We start from the raw sequence: 14747 nt of genomic DNA, 5'->3' as shown, positions 1-14747 counted from the left end.
TGACGGCTCCCCCACTTTACTTCGGCCCCCGTTTCTGCATAGCTGGAGCCCCCAGGCTGCTCTCTTAGGAGTGGTAATGAAAACACAGCCTTTTCTTTCTGGATTTTCCACTGGCCATTAAGGGATCTGTATCTGCCACGGGGAGATCTGCTAATGCACAGTTACAAGTGTTTGTAAACGGCTCTTCTGCGGTCCTTAATAGAACGGGTAGCCCATATTGCTGTGGGAGGGACGGCATGTCCCGTGTGGCCTGTCTTCCTCAGGGAAGGGGAAAGAGGGAGGAGGAGAGGGGAGTTTATTGCTCGAGGACACAGCCACCCTGACGGGGCCGCAGCCTGACCCTGAACACACCCACCACACCCACCCACCTCCCAAAGGGGAGCAGCTGGGATCAGCAGGGCGGGTGAAGGTCACACAGGGATGGGGCAGGACGTATCCACAGAGATGGAGACGCAGAGACCCAGCTTCGTATTTGCACCAGATGAGCAAGGGGGCTGAGCCCGCCAGGCAGCAGTTGGCGGCCTAAACAGGGCCGGCAAAGCACGTGCAGGTCTAGAGCAAGGGCTTCTCTGAGTCTTCCGAAGGCCGGCTGGGTCCTGCCGTCTGCCGTGTGCCGAGTCTGCAGGGCGTCTGTGGATGCGAGCGGACAGTGGCCTGGGACCAGGGAGCCCGGGGTTCTGTTTCTAGTCCGGCTTTGATCCCGAAACTCTTGTCAGCCACACTGCCGATCAGATTTGTCCCTTTGAAGCTTCTGTTTTGTTCCAGAAAACACGAAGTTTCTGGTGGATGGCGGTACACGCTAGTCTGCGGGGGAAGCCGGCGGGGCGTCTGTCCTGCCTCTTCCCTGACACTCGGCCCCCAGGACTCTGACCCGACTCCTTGGGAAGTAGTGGCCTTTCCGGGGACTCTTCTCTCACGGCACTTCCTCGAACCTCTCTGCGTCCTCGTCTTTCCCGCCCGTTCCCTCTTCCGGACCAGCTCAGTTGTGGGAGGGTTCGTAAGACGGCAGAGGAAGCGTGGCCGCGTGAGGGTGGCAGGGCAGGGGTGCGGCCGCTGTACCGGTGACCCCACGGGTCACCCCTTGGCAGACTGTAGTCTGGGGCCAACGCGGCTCCGCCTGCCTGCGAGAGTCCAGTTTCTCTGGAACACAGCCACACCCGTGAGTTTTCGGATTGTCTGTGGCTGCTTTTGTCTTACGCGGGCAGTGTCGAGTAGTCGTAAAAACGACCGTGTGGCCCTCAAAGCCTGAACTACTACCCGGAGTTTTACACAGAACGTTTGCTGAACCCACATCATTGCACAGTTTGCACACCTGGCCTCAAATCCCGGCTCCGGAGCGTTCTAGCTGCGGTGTGGAGGGAACCACTCTGGACCTCAGTTTCCTCTTCTGTGGATGGGGGACACTGTCCCCTCCGTACCCAGCTTCTCAGGTTCGCGGTGGGTAATGAGCACGGAGCCCTTTGCAACCTGCAGACTGCTGTGTAGACGGCAAGGGTTGCTGTTCCTCCCTTTCCTTCGAGCCTTAAGGATTGCCCCAGTTCCTTAGCTTCATCCTCTTTGGTTATTTCCGGGACTGGAGCCATTAAAACCTACAATTTGCAGGCAGTGCTAATGCTAATTTCCTAGTCAGCCTGCCTTTCTGCAGCCTGTCAAATGGCAAGGAGGTATTTAAATAAGCATGAATTATGTAGAGGAATTGGTTCATGAATGAAGCCCGCAGTCACATATTGTGCTCCAAGAGTTAAAGAAAATCCCGATTTATACCTTCTCTATTCAGTGGAGAAATTACAGCTGCATGGTAACTATATTTAGACCCCCGTGTCACCTTCTTTGGTCAAATATTCTCTTTGGTTGTAGCAGCAGTTTTGTGCACGCTTCCAGAAAGAGAGGCTCTGAGGACTCACAGGAGGGCGTGCGGACCTGGGTCATTACCCGGGCTCCGGGCACGCTGTCCACTCGGCTGAGCTGGCGAATATACGAACTAGGAAATCCGCTACGGTGGCGGGCAGCCCCCATGCCTCCACAGGGCTCGGAGGGAGCACACGGGCCAGAGTACGGGGCGCAAAGACCGTCATGCACGTGCGCTTCGTGCAGGGCTCGGCGAGAAATCTGCAGAGGCAGCAGGCTGTGGCCTGTGGGGCCGGATAAAGCCTGAAGACTTGCTTTGTCTGGCTCACGTAGTGGGGTGTGTGCGTTTTTTATATAATTTGTATGTCTTTGGTCGAAGATGTTTGCTGCAGCCCAGCGCCTGCCCTCCCACCTCCCTGATGTGCTGGGCATCGCCGCCCGACCTAATAATTCAGGCACTGCCCCACTTCGCTAAGCAGTGGTGGTCTCTGTTAGGTCCATTACAGCACCAAAGCCTCTTCGGTTCCGGCGAACCCCCCATTCTGGGGGAGAGGGCTTGCTAAAGCCAGATGAGGAGTCCGGACTCCAGACAAGTGGAGGGGGAGGTTCAGGGCAGGGCGGTAACATCTACAAGGGAACCAGAGCGTGTCGGGAAGTCCGAGGGGGCCCAAACAGCTGGAAGTAGCAACAGAAGTATAAGAGTAAACGTTGGCACCTCTGTGGCGGACCCACAGCTGGCCCCTGAGACACACGGGGCACTGGACTGGGGCAGGACCCCCCGTTTCTACGTCCCGCCACTGTCGGAGCTGGCCCGCTGCCTCCTGCGAGGCCTGGCCACGACTGGCTTGGAAACTCAGCAGGGCTGATGCCGTGCCCTCCGTCGAGAGGGTTGGAGGTCTGCGGATGTCGGAGACACAGGCGATGCTTCGTGTGGTGTGCAGGCTTCGTCTTCCGGCACGTGCCTGTCACTCGGCGAGGAGCCAGTGCTGAGGGTATGTGCATGCTCGTAAGGGAAGAGCTCACAGTGGGTGGCGACAGGCTTGATTATCGTTTGTAGGCTTGCTACATTTACGTCTGTAAAATCCCTTGCGTCGTTGGAGGTAGTAGACATCCTTGTTTTGTTCCTGATTTGTTTTTTTGGACAAATACAAGAGTTCATAACCCTGTTTTCATGCCCCGGACCTCTTTTCTGAAGTAAGATTTTAAATGCACAAAGTACATAAGATTGCAAAGGAGACCAGGTACGTAAGTAGTCGCTGAAATATTATCGCTGTATTAAATAGCAAGATATCATGGCAGGTCTGATAAATACCATAGTTTCGAAGCAATGACAGGCATAAATAATATTCTGAGATACTCTGACAACTGTGATATGATATAAAAATATTGGTGATTTCTATTGGCAACAAAATCATAGGTAATTTCCTGCGGTTTACTACTTAACATTCCCAATTGGAGGAAAAGCTACATTTCTGTCGGAGGTCAGTGAAAATAAATCTGTAATCTTTTTATGCATCTAACACGTAGATTAAGAAACATGATGAAAAATCCTTGCTAGTGATTCCTCAGTAAGTGAGATGCCAGCTGTAGGCTGAGGTCTGTGTATTCTTTCATGTTCGGGAAATACCCACCAATTTTTATTTTATTGAGGGTTTTAGAGATGGGTATGGAATTTCCTTTTCAGAATCGATGAAAATGACATGGTTTTCCTCACTTGGGCTGTCAGTGTGATGAGTTACATTGATGGGTTTCCTAGTACTCAACTCTCCTTCCTGAGTTCCATCTTCCCTGGTAACATCTGAAACATCCTCTCCTCCAGCCCAAGCACTTCTGTCCTGTTGCGATCAGCTGGTCCCACGGGCGCGGGGCTCTGTCCGCCTCCTGGGATTGCTGCCTCTGCCCCTCCAGACAGTCTGTCATAATTCGTGGACAACTTGCCCACACACTAACCTCCTCCAGTTCGGACTATTGTTCCTATACTGGCCAGTCAAGTCTTCAAGTCTGAAGGAGTTCCGTCCTTTATGGGGGAGAGTCCTGATAGGTGATTTCCAGATTTCTTATTTCTTAGTCCATTCGTGTTGCCCCTGGGATGCCCTTGCCGCTCTGGTGAGACCTGTTGCTGGTGGTTGGTTTACGCCTGCCCATGGTCTGAGAGGTTTGGGGGAATCTTTTGTCAGGTAGTTTTGTTTAACATCTTGTCTATAGGCTTTTTCTTTTGTTTTTGCAGAGGGATTAGGGAAAATCTACACCTAAGCCACAGCTCTCTGCAAGAGAGATTTTCAGTTACCACTTTAAATCCTTTCATGCCCATTGGTGTAGCTAAGCTTTCTATTTCTTCTTGTGTCAACTTTGGCATTAAAAACATTTTTTTAACGTTTATTTATTTTTGAGAGACAGAGAGAGACAGAACACAAGCAGGGGAGGGGCAGAGAGAGAGGGAGACACAGAATCCGAAGCAGGCTCCAGGCTCCGAGCTGTCAGTGCAGAACCCGACGTGGGGCTCGAACTCACGAACCGCGAGATCACCACCTGAGCCGAAGTCGGACGCTGAACCGACTAAACCACCCAGGCACCCCTAAAACATTGTTTTTAATAGAAATGTATTTGCCTCATCTTGGTTTTAAAGTTATTTATCTCTCATTGTATTTTAAAATCTTGTTTTGTGTGTAATTATTCATACCAGCGGGTTTCCCATCTGGGAGTTTCATCCTGTAGGACAGTTAGTTAATCCTCTCTATTGCTCTCTAGCTCTCCATTTAATTGTCTGCACTTATCTTTGTTATTTCCTTCCGCTTCCTTTGTTTGTTCTTTTTCTAGCTTCTTGAGTTGAATGGTTTGTCCATTATCTCAAATGGTTTTATAAACAGACTTACAACTGAAAATGTCCCCTTGCTTTGGGTATAGCTCACCAATTTGGACACAATTTTGTTCATTCAACAATAAGTACTCCACAATATCTCCTATGGCTCCTTTGGCTGAATAGTAGGCTTCCAAAAACAAAATACTATGCTCCCAAACTTTTAGATATGGACGCTTTAAAAAAAATAAAACTTTTGTTCTTTAGTCCCATTTTTTATTACATTGTAGTCAGAGAACATCCTTGATGCGATGTTAATTCTCTGGAATTTGTCGGACTTTCCTGTGCAGTGTATATATATTATCTCCAAAATTCTATGTGGGTTCCAAAGAATGCTGCATTCCCATTGGACATAAACTTCCTCCACTTTAAAAGTGTTAAACATATTCCTTATGTTATTCAAATAGTCTGTATCTTTGCTTACTTTTTAAAATCTGTGGCTCAAGCAGTTTCTGAGACAGAAATGTCATAGTCTCCTCTCAGACTTGCCGATTTTCTTTTATTTCTCCTTGTATTTCTCTCAATTGTTGCATTCCTTTACATATTTTTAGGATATCTTGTTACGTACGTGTATCTTCTTCTGTTTTTCCTTTTATCAGCGTATCATATAAAGCTTTGTTTCATATCATGCTTTCCCTCTAAATTCTATTTTGTCTGATGTCAAACTTGTTTGCTTGGTTTGGCTCATCTTTGGTCTATCTTTTCTCCATTCCTTTTGGCATCATTTGTTAAAATTATGTCTCTTAGAGACAAGGTATTGCCAAGTGTTGTTAGTTTTTACTTGTCTTCTTTCTCTTTGCCTTTCTGAAATTCAGTATGAGCTCATCTTCTTTGGGTCGGTTCACTGCATTTGCATTTATTGCAATTAATGTAACAGTAAAACTTTTCTGCGATCTTATTTCTTCTATTTATTTATGTATTTATCTATACTACTGAACATTTTATTCTACTGACTTCGGAGTTGCACATTCTCCTTTTATTCTTCTCCAGGCTACCCCTAGAATATGAATTTCCATACCAGTATCTACTTTCCACACTTACCTGTCGTTAGGTCACTACCCAAACTTGACAAATGCTTCAGCGGGTCATAAGCTTCCAGTCTTCCTTTTCTCTATTCCCTGCACCCCACCCCGATATTTCGGTACCGTTTAAAGTTTTAGTTCTGCATTGTAATGGGCACACCTTTTTTTTTACATTTGTTTTCCTTTGCTTATGTAGTCAATACTAAATTTTACTAAGTTATTTCCTTTCTGGATATAGTTGGTTTTTCTCGGATTAACCACAATAACAACAACAACAAAACTGTTGGGGAACTCCAAGGATGATTAAAAAACATTTTTTTAATGTTTATTTATTTTTGAGAGAGAGAGAGAGAGAGCGAGGGAGAGAGAGAGAAAGCACGAGCAGGGGAGGGGCAGGGAGAGAGGGAGACCCAGAATCCAAACCAGGCTCCAGGCTTTGAGTTGTGAGCACAGAGCCCGACTTGGGGCTCAAACCCACGAGCCGTGAGATCGTGACCTGACCTGAAGTCGGACGCTCAACCGGCTGAGCCACCCAGGCGCCCCTCCAAGGGTGATTTTGAAGATGATCCTATTATGATAATGCTTTCTGAGATTTTGTAAGTGTAAGAGTTTATTTATTTATTTATTTTGAGTTAAAAATCCTAGGTTTACTTTTGGGGGGCGTGACTATGTTACCTATTGGTTCTTGTCATTCTGATGCTTTTTTTTTCCTTTCGGGAGGCTTGTGTTTCACCTTTGGAAGCTCCCGCACACTGTGGGTGTGTCCCTTATTTTTACCACACTACATCTCACTGTTTTCTCCCCTTCTTATTGGTGCCATTAGGCACTCTAAGAGCCATTTAAATTCAGAATTTACCTGGCTCTTGAATTCTGGGAAATTTTTGGCCATTAGTTTTCAGATATGCCCCGTGCTCCGTCTCTCTCCCGCTTTAGGATGCTATTACGGGATTGCCGACACTTGTGCCATCCTCTGCGCCTGTGGTGGCTTTAAGGAAGTAGCTCCGAAACTCTTTGACACCGGTGGGGTCTGTGCCTCTCCGCTCGAACCTGCTCGACCAGTAGAACGTGGTGAGGGGTATGTGTGCCAGTTTCCAGATTCACACCGAGGAAACTGCGGCTCCAGCCCTTTTGTGTCTTTGTTGTCCTTCTGGGGGGATTGAGAGAATTGAGGCTGGTGGAGTGTTCTCTCTGCTACGTTTAGTTAGAAGTCTCTTCCTGGTTGATTGTCCTTTTATCGTTATAATACTTTTCACTTTTATTTTGAAATTTTATTTTTCATTTTGTCTCTATTAGGTTTTAAATATGTCTATTTTTATCAGTACGTAGCTGGAGTAGAAAGCCCATTTGATAGTCTCTGATTTAAATACAGGAGTTTAGGGGCGCCTGGGTGGCTCCGTCAGTTGGGCGTCCGACTTCGGCTCAGGTCATGATCTCGGGGTCCGTGGGTTCGAGCCCCGCGTCGGGCTCTGTGCTGACAGCTCGGAGCCTGGAGCCTGCTTCGGATTCTGTGTCTCCCTCTCTCTGCCCCTCCCCTGCTCGTGCTCTGTCTCTTTCTCAAAAATAAGTAAACATTAAAAAAATTAAAAAAATTTTAAATATAGGAGTTTGATTCTTTTACATTTACTTTGGGTTTTACACATTATACTTATTCCTTCTCTTCTTTTTCTATTTCCTAGATCCATGATTTATTTGTTCTCCTTTCTTATGTTTTCTTGGCTTGGTATCTCTCTCCTTTCTCTCCCTTCTGCTAATGCATAAATTATGCCTTATATTTCTTTTTCTTTTCATTGACATTTTAACTTACATACAAAAGTTGATTTTTCTCAAAGTTTAAAATATATGACTTTAGACTTTCCATTATCTTTTTGATAATATTGACCATACTTTCCTTAGAGTCTTTTTAAAAATATTTTATTTATTTTTAAAAAAGTTTTTAATGGTTTTTTTGTTTTTGTTTTTGTTTTTTTGTAGAGAAAGAGACAGAGTGCAAGCAGGGGAGGGGCAGAGAGAGAGGGAGACGCAGGATCGGAAGCGGGCTCCAGGCTCCGAGCCGTCAGCACAGAGCCCGACGCGGGACTTGAACCCACGAACCGGGAGATCCTGACCAGAGCTGAAGTCGGACACCCAACCGACCGGGCCACCCAGGTGCCATGTCTTTTCTCTTTAGAAGATTGCTTTATTATCCTAAATTTTTTGTGGCTGAATTATTCTGTAAGTTGTGCTAATTGTCTCTCAGAGCATCTGCTGTCCTCATCTGCCTTGCACATTTGGTGTGTGACTCACGGGGAGGGCCATCCTTGGTCCTTTCTGTCCTTGTTTTTCCACTGGTGCTTCTTTATGCCTGGTCGTGGCGACCCCCACCTGGCCCACTCAGCTCCGCGGTTCGAAACCAGGTCTTAAGTTGGAAACTTGAGGCTCTTGTCCGCAGGAATGTTTCGGATCCAGATCTTGAGCCAGCGGGTAGTGTGGCCCAGGCCCTGCCTGTGTAGACATCCCTAATCCCTTCTGCTGCTTTGGGCCACAGCTTAATGTAGGAGGCAGCCAGGAGGTGGGCCAGCCTCCCTGAGCCTCGGCTGGCGGGTGAGGGAGCCCGCCTCAGCTCCTCATTGCACAAGCCGGCCCGGGGTGGGTGCCCACCGAAGGTGAGCAGGGCGCTCGGTCCGTCCGCGGCCCCGGAGCCCAGAGGCCCACCGCCGTGGCTCGCTGAGGTGCCTGCCGTCCTTGTTGGAATATGACTTAAGTTTGAGACAAGCCATCACTTTGGTTTGGAGCAGAGGGTTGTGTTTTTGTCTTAAAATGCGAACTCAGAGCCCCAGGTGAAACAGAGCTGAAGCTTGTACATTTTCACGGTCTGACCGAGCAGTTCACGTTTAGGAATTTACCCTAAGGACGCAATTGGAGAATATGTGTGTAATGATGTTCAATGTGGTATTTTGTAATCAGAGTGAAAAGCTGGAAGCAACTCAGATGGTCGTCAATAAGGGATTCAATAATTTATGGCACATCAGTAAGTTATGACACAGCCACGCCTCTGTGGCTGGGAGTGACCCCCCAGCTCTGAGAGGCTCGAATTTGGTAGGTTTGTAAAGCTTTGGCTCTTGTCTTTTTTTAAAAAATAAAATATCCACAGACGATTCTGATTTGCCTACAGGATTAGGAATCACTGCTATGAGAGTGTCTAATATTCTGGAAAGTAGATTAATTTTAATTCCAGGATCACATTTTGTACCGGAACGTTCTATACTGGGGGTTGTCCAACCGCAGCCCGTGGGCTGCTGCCTGATTTGATGGCCCTTATATTTTGCAGTGGTTAGAAAGAAAAAAAGCAAAAAAGAATCATATTTCATGATATGTGAGAGTCACATGAAATTCCAACGTGGGGACTCAGCTGTCGAGGGACAGGAGCAGGGTCGGGTGGTTGTGACAGGGACCGTGTGGCCCACAGATCTTCAGGTATTGACTATCCGGACCCTCACAGAAAGTGTGCGGACCCTGCTCAGGGAGACCGTCTCTCACTCTTGCTGCAGACTGGACGGCAGCTGTTCGATCGCCGGTGCAGGTGTGTGTGTGCGTGTGTGTGCTGTGTCTGTGCGTGCACGTGCGTGTGTGTGCACGTGCGCGTGCAGGGACAGGCTCCTTCTCCTCCGTCTGTAGCTGGAAAGCGGCCGTCCTGCTGTCAGCCGTAAAGTCTGGGTGCCTGTCTTCTCACTCCACCAAACACAACGAAGGCCGAGCCGCCGCGGGTCTCTGGGGACAGGGCTCCATCGGCCCGAGGTTGCCCAGCAACGACAGCTCTGGAACGACTGGCTTCCAACGGCTCTCGTCCCTCACTCGGGACTCGGGCTCTGCCATTTTGCTTTGTGTCCGTGACGCTGGTCTCGGGGGACGCGGGCACCCTTGGCTGCTGCGGTCACCGGGTCCACTGGCTTCTCTTGCCCAGGCCGCGCGGTTCGGGCCCTGCCTATTCCACCCCTCCCCGCCCTGCCGCAGCGGTGCTCCCCCCGCACCCCCAGTATCAGCCCCCCGCCCCGGGCCCCAGCGTCCCGGAGCAGGAGCCTGAACGCTGGGGGCCGACAGACATCGTCAGACACAAGGGGGCCAAGGGGGGGCCGTGATCGATGCTGCCGCGGGACAGGACAGCCCCAGGAGCACAGGCGTGTCCGTGCATTTCCAAGCGCTAATGGGATGTCAGCAGGGCCCCTGGCACCGTCGCGGACAGCCTGCTACTGACACACCCGAGACACAGAGTCTGGGCTCAGGGCGGGAGGCTGGGGGGGAAGGCTGGCTCCGAAACGTGACGCCTCTGGGAAGCAGCAGTGGAGTCTGGGGTCTGATGTGCCCAAGCCCCGGCCTCCCTCACCCCCGCCTTGCTGTCTGTGCCCCGGCCTCCCTCACCCCCGCCTTGCTGTCTGTGCCCCGGCCTCCCTCACCCCCGCCTTGCTGTCTGTGCCCCGGCCTCCCTCACCCCCGCCTTGCTGTCTGTGCCCCGGCCTCCCTCACCCCCGCCTTGCTGTCTGTGCCCCGGCCTCCCTCACCCCCGCCTTGCTGTCTGTGCCCCGGCCTCCCTCACCCCTGCCTTGCTGTCTGTGCCCCGGCCTCCCTCACCCCCGCCTTGCTGTCTGTGCCCCGGCCTCCCTCACCCCTGCCTTGCTATCTGTGCCCCGGCCTCCCTCACCCCTGCCTTGCTATCTGTGCCCAGGGGCAGGGACACCCATGCCCAGGGCCACAGTGGGGACGGAAGAAAACGCGCCCTCACAGCGCCCGGCACACAGCCCCCCCACCGTGGGACCTGCTTGTCCCCAGCCACCTCCCATATCATGGCTCGTGACCCGCAGCCATCGGCTCGCTCAGAGCCTGGAACGGGGCTGGCCGTCACTCAGCAGGGTCTGCCTCAGGGGAGGGAACCAGAGTGACGTTATTTGGGGTCAGTGACCTCCTCCGTGCAGCAGGTCAAGAGAGAGGCGTTTTTATTTCACTTGGGTCTCCTGCAGGGGATTCAGATGTCCCTGCATCCTCTTAAGGCAGGACGATGAATCACTCAGGGAACTCGTGCAAACTTGTTATTACATGAAAATAGAAACCTCACGGCCCATCAGAAGGGCCACCGCTAACCGCAGACCTCGTCGCCCGTTGCCGCCCTGCATGCTTCCAGGATTCAGAGGTGCGGACGCAGCCGCCTCTTTACTGTGGCGTGCAAAGGCCGCGGGTGCCCACGCAGCGTCACTGCTGGGGTGTCTCACCAGGCCTGCATGTGGAGAACATTCCAGACAGGCTCGCTTCCCAGCAGGGGCTTCTCTCCCGTGCGAACGTCTCCTGCCCTTGCCACGCTCTGTGGCCAGCTCCAGGCTGCCTCTGCTGTCCCAGCGCGGCCTCGTCTGGGCCCTCGGACCCTCGGAGCTGTCACAGCCGCTGGGCCCGGGCATTGGCGGTCGGTCACCCTTCTTTGTGTTTCTGTCTTCCGCTAGTTTCTGAGTCCTGGAGATCAGGACCGTGCCTTGTTTTCGCGTCCCGCACAGTGGGGCCGTCAGTCCCCGAGGGTGAGCCGGTGCGTCTGGGCTGGGGCGGACGGGCTGTGTTTCTCACGAGCTCCCGAGTGACCCCCGAGCCGCCAGTCCAGGGACCCCACCCTGGTAGCAAAGCCTCAGGGCCTAACCTCCCATCTCCTTCAGTGCTTGTCAAAAGCACAAATGTTCTGGAACCAAGTATTACATATAAAAACACTTGGAGAACCGTAGAACGTTTGCGAACACATCAGGACCAGATGTGACTGATTATTACATTTTAAAAATAAATAGACATGTGATTTCGGCTGCTACAACAGCCAGCTGAAAAGTGGTTGCTACAGCCAGTACACGGATTAAAAAAAATAATAATGAAAAACAGAACAAAAAGTGGCTGACTCTTCATTTTTGTATTTTTTCATTAGCCGATTGAATCCGCTTTCTACTTTGGCAGTTGGGGGATGTAATTTATTTAGATATATTGGCACGCATTTGGAGACTGGCATTTCGTCTCTGTTCAATTTAAAAAATGCCGTCTCCTCTAAAGTCACTTCAAAGTTAATCCACTTGAAGAAACAAGGGAAAGCGAGGTGAGCCTCTGTTTACAGTGACGGGAATGTCCTCAGTCATACTGAGCCCCCGGCTCATCCATCCGGGGGTCTGAAATCCGCACACGGGTCCCTGCCGGTGGCTGGGGCTACTGACGGCCAGGTCACACAGCACGAGGCTCTGAATAGACGCCTTCAGCAATTGCCTTCCTCGGGGCCCCCCAGAGCCTCCGCGCACCGGCCTCCGAGGCTGCGGGAAGCCCGGCCGAAGGCTGCCGGCCCCGCCGTCCCGTGTCAGCGGGAAGCTGGCATTTTCGCCCTGGGGTGATGCTCCCGGGATGGGTTGGTGCCTCGGCTGGTGGAGTCCACAGATCGTGCCTGATGGTCAGGATGCGGGAGGAGGGTCGTTTGGACACGCACGGGCTCCAGCGGGCTCCGTTCACCTCGGTGGCCGATGCCGCGAGCTTGGGGTCCGATGCCTCGGATGTACATCCTGGCTCTGGTGCTCGCTCTGAGTTCTTCCAGTGTTCTCTTCCTCAGTGTCCCCATCTGTCGGCGAGGACCCCGGGCGTGTCCTGAGAGAAGGGTGGTGGGCAGCACTCGACGGCTCCAACGTAAACCAGTGGGCACGGCGCCCGCCTCGGAAGCGTTAACTGCTCTGCTCGGCCCGGTTGGGGCTGCCGCTGCTGACTGCCAGGGGCTGGGGTCGTCAGGATGCTCTCGGCCAGTAGCGGGAAGCCTGAGCCGCGGCGGCTCACGCGGCGAGGACGTTGATTCTGTCGCCTCACGAGAAGTGAATCGTAGGTGGGTTGGCTCAGCGTCCCCGTGCCGGAGGGCCGGACCCAGGCCCTGTCCAGCAGCCCCGATGGGTGGCCTGGTGTCCAGGCCGGTTCCCCTCGTGGGAACAAGACGGCAGCGGCCGCTCAGGCTGGCAGTGTTCACATCTGGCTGCGGACTTGGAGAGGCTCTCCCTGGACCGTGGGGAGTTCGTGCCTCCCGTCAGCGTGAGTAGACTCGCCGAGGTCCGATGTCGCCCTGAGCCGGGAACAACGGCGAAGGGGTTGACACATTCCTTACCAGACTCACAGGCAGAAATCGTAACACTCAAGGGGCGCCTGGGGGGCTCAGTCCGTGGAGCATCCGACTCGGTTTAGGCTCAGGTCACGATCTCGCGGTTTGGTGGGTTCGAGCCCCATCCGGCTGTGCATTGATGGTGCAGAGCCTACTTGGGATTCTCTCTCTCCCTCGCTCCCTCTCTCTCTGCCTCTCTCCTGCTCACACTCCCTCTGCCTCTCTCAAAACAAATTAAACTTAAAAACAAGGGCGGGGGGTGGCCGGGTGGCTCAGTCGGTTAAGCATCCAACTTTGGCTCACGTCATGATCTCCCGGTCCGTGAGTTCGAGCCCCGCGTCGGGCTCTGTGCTGACAGCTCGGAGCCTGGGGCCTGCTTCGGATTCTGTGTCTCCCTCTCTCTCTCTCTGCCCCTCCCCCACTCATGCTCGCTCGCTCTCTCTCTCTCACAAGTAAATAAACATAAAAAAAATAAAAAAAAAAAAGAAAGATGTCATAACACTCAGATTCCTGGGCAGGCCCCCCCGAGTCCGATTCACTGGGGGCGGGGCCCAGGCATGTGCATTTCAGAGGGTTCCATAAATTACGTGGAAGGGAAATACTGAGCGTGCATTGATGGCGAGCCCCGCACCAGACTGATGCGGAGGTGGGCACGGGCGTGAAACCACGCTGCACCACGAGGGAGGAAAGCTGGTGGCAACAACCACACCCTCTGGGGTCTGGGGCCTAGACACTGGGGCCCGCCGGCCAGCGGGGATCTCAGCAATCCCAGAGGACCTTCGTTCACCCAGTATCTCTTGCTGGACGCCTGCTCAGTCCACGACCTTGCGGGCAGTGAATAAGCTACATCAGCCGCACACGGGCTGGGGGCAGACATGTAGCAACCAGAGGGGAGGGGTGCGCCCGCCGTTCCGGGACGCCAGGACAAGCACGCATGGCGGGGGGAGGCCGGAGGGGGACGTACCTGGACACTCGCTGTCCTCGGGCTGACAGAGAGCCTCCCAGGGCAGGGACCCCAACGTCCTGCCCTTTGCTTTCAAAAGACGGACCGTCTCAGAGAGAGCGGCAGCACAGGGTTCCCGCGTCCGCGAGGCTGAAGCAGAAAGGCCGGCAGTGGCCGGGCGATGGCGGGGAGGTGACAGGTGGCCGTGAGCTGCGGTGCACGCCGGGCTGGGGGTCAGTGCGTGCACAGCGTCGTCCCCAGTCTCACAGTCGGACTCATGTGCGGGGTTGACGGATACGGAGACCACAGCCCAGATGTGTATGGAGGACGTTTCTCATTCACCTGCGGCCACCGACACCGACGGCCAGCGCCACCGATTCGGTAACGGTGCAGCAAGAGTTATGACACCGTGCGGCTGCGGAACGCTGCGTCCCCTCCCCGTCCAGCCGTCCCCGCACACGGCGGCCCACCTCTTCCTCATTGTTGCTGTTCTGTTTCAAAACAGCTTCCGCAAGCTGTCGGCCAGACGGCCTGTTTCTACCATCGTCTCCTGGACCGATTTCCCTTGACAACCTCGACACCATGTCGAATTCATCCCGGGCTGGAAGTATATGCACCGGGGGGATATTTAAGGGAAGAGAGACACTGCACGTAAGACACCTGCTTGTGCTAAAAGTCGGAGTTTGCCAAATGATGTTTGACAAGAGACAAGAGGAGAAACGTCCGCCTTGCGTCCTTTAAACCTCGCCTTCCCCAGAAGGCGCGTGGATCTGCTTTCCTTACAGCTTCAGAGGCTCCCGGGAGCCCCCTCGACACGGGAAGGGATGCGCCTCCCTGTGTCTTTCAGAGCCACCGCTGCCCGTCCCCAGCCCGTCTGGCTCCGTTTCCCTGCGGGAACCAGGGCACAGACTCTGCAGACTGCAGGCACGAGACCTCCCTCCACTCTGTCGGGATCTG

The 14747-nt window shown here is 52.9% G+C and overlaps 1 long non-coding RNA gene across 1 annotated transcript in view; it reads left to right on the top strand.

Annotated features, from left to right (window-relative positions):
- LOC132668580 (uncharacterized) overlaps positions 1-14747 on the top strand; it is a 154070-nt gene that overhangs the window by 76286 nt on the left and 63037 nt on the right. Inside the window, exon 4 of the long non-coding RNA XR_013556498.2 lies at positions 7699-7872. This is a non-coding gene — a long non-coding RNA (uncharacterized LOC132668580). The remainder of the gene's footprint in view (positions 1-7698; positions 7873-14747) is intronic.

The sequence above is a fragment of the Panthera onca genome, chromosome B3 (genome assembly GCF_046562875.1).
Source record: "Panthera onca isolate mPanOnc1 chromosome B3, mPanOnc1 haplotype 2, whole genome shotgun sequence".
Taxonomy (NCBI): Eukaryota; Metazoa; Chordata; class Mammalia; order Carnivora; family Felidae; genus Panthera; species Panthera onca.
This window is presented reverse-complemented; position numbering and strand designations above follow the sequence as displayed.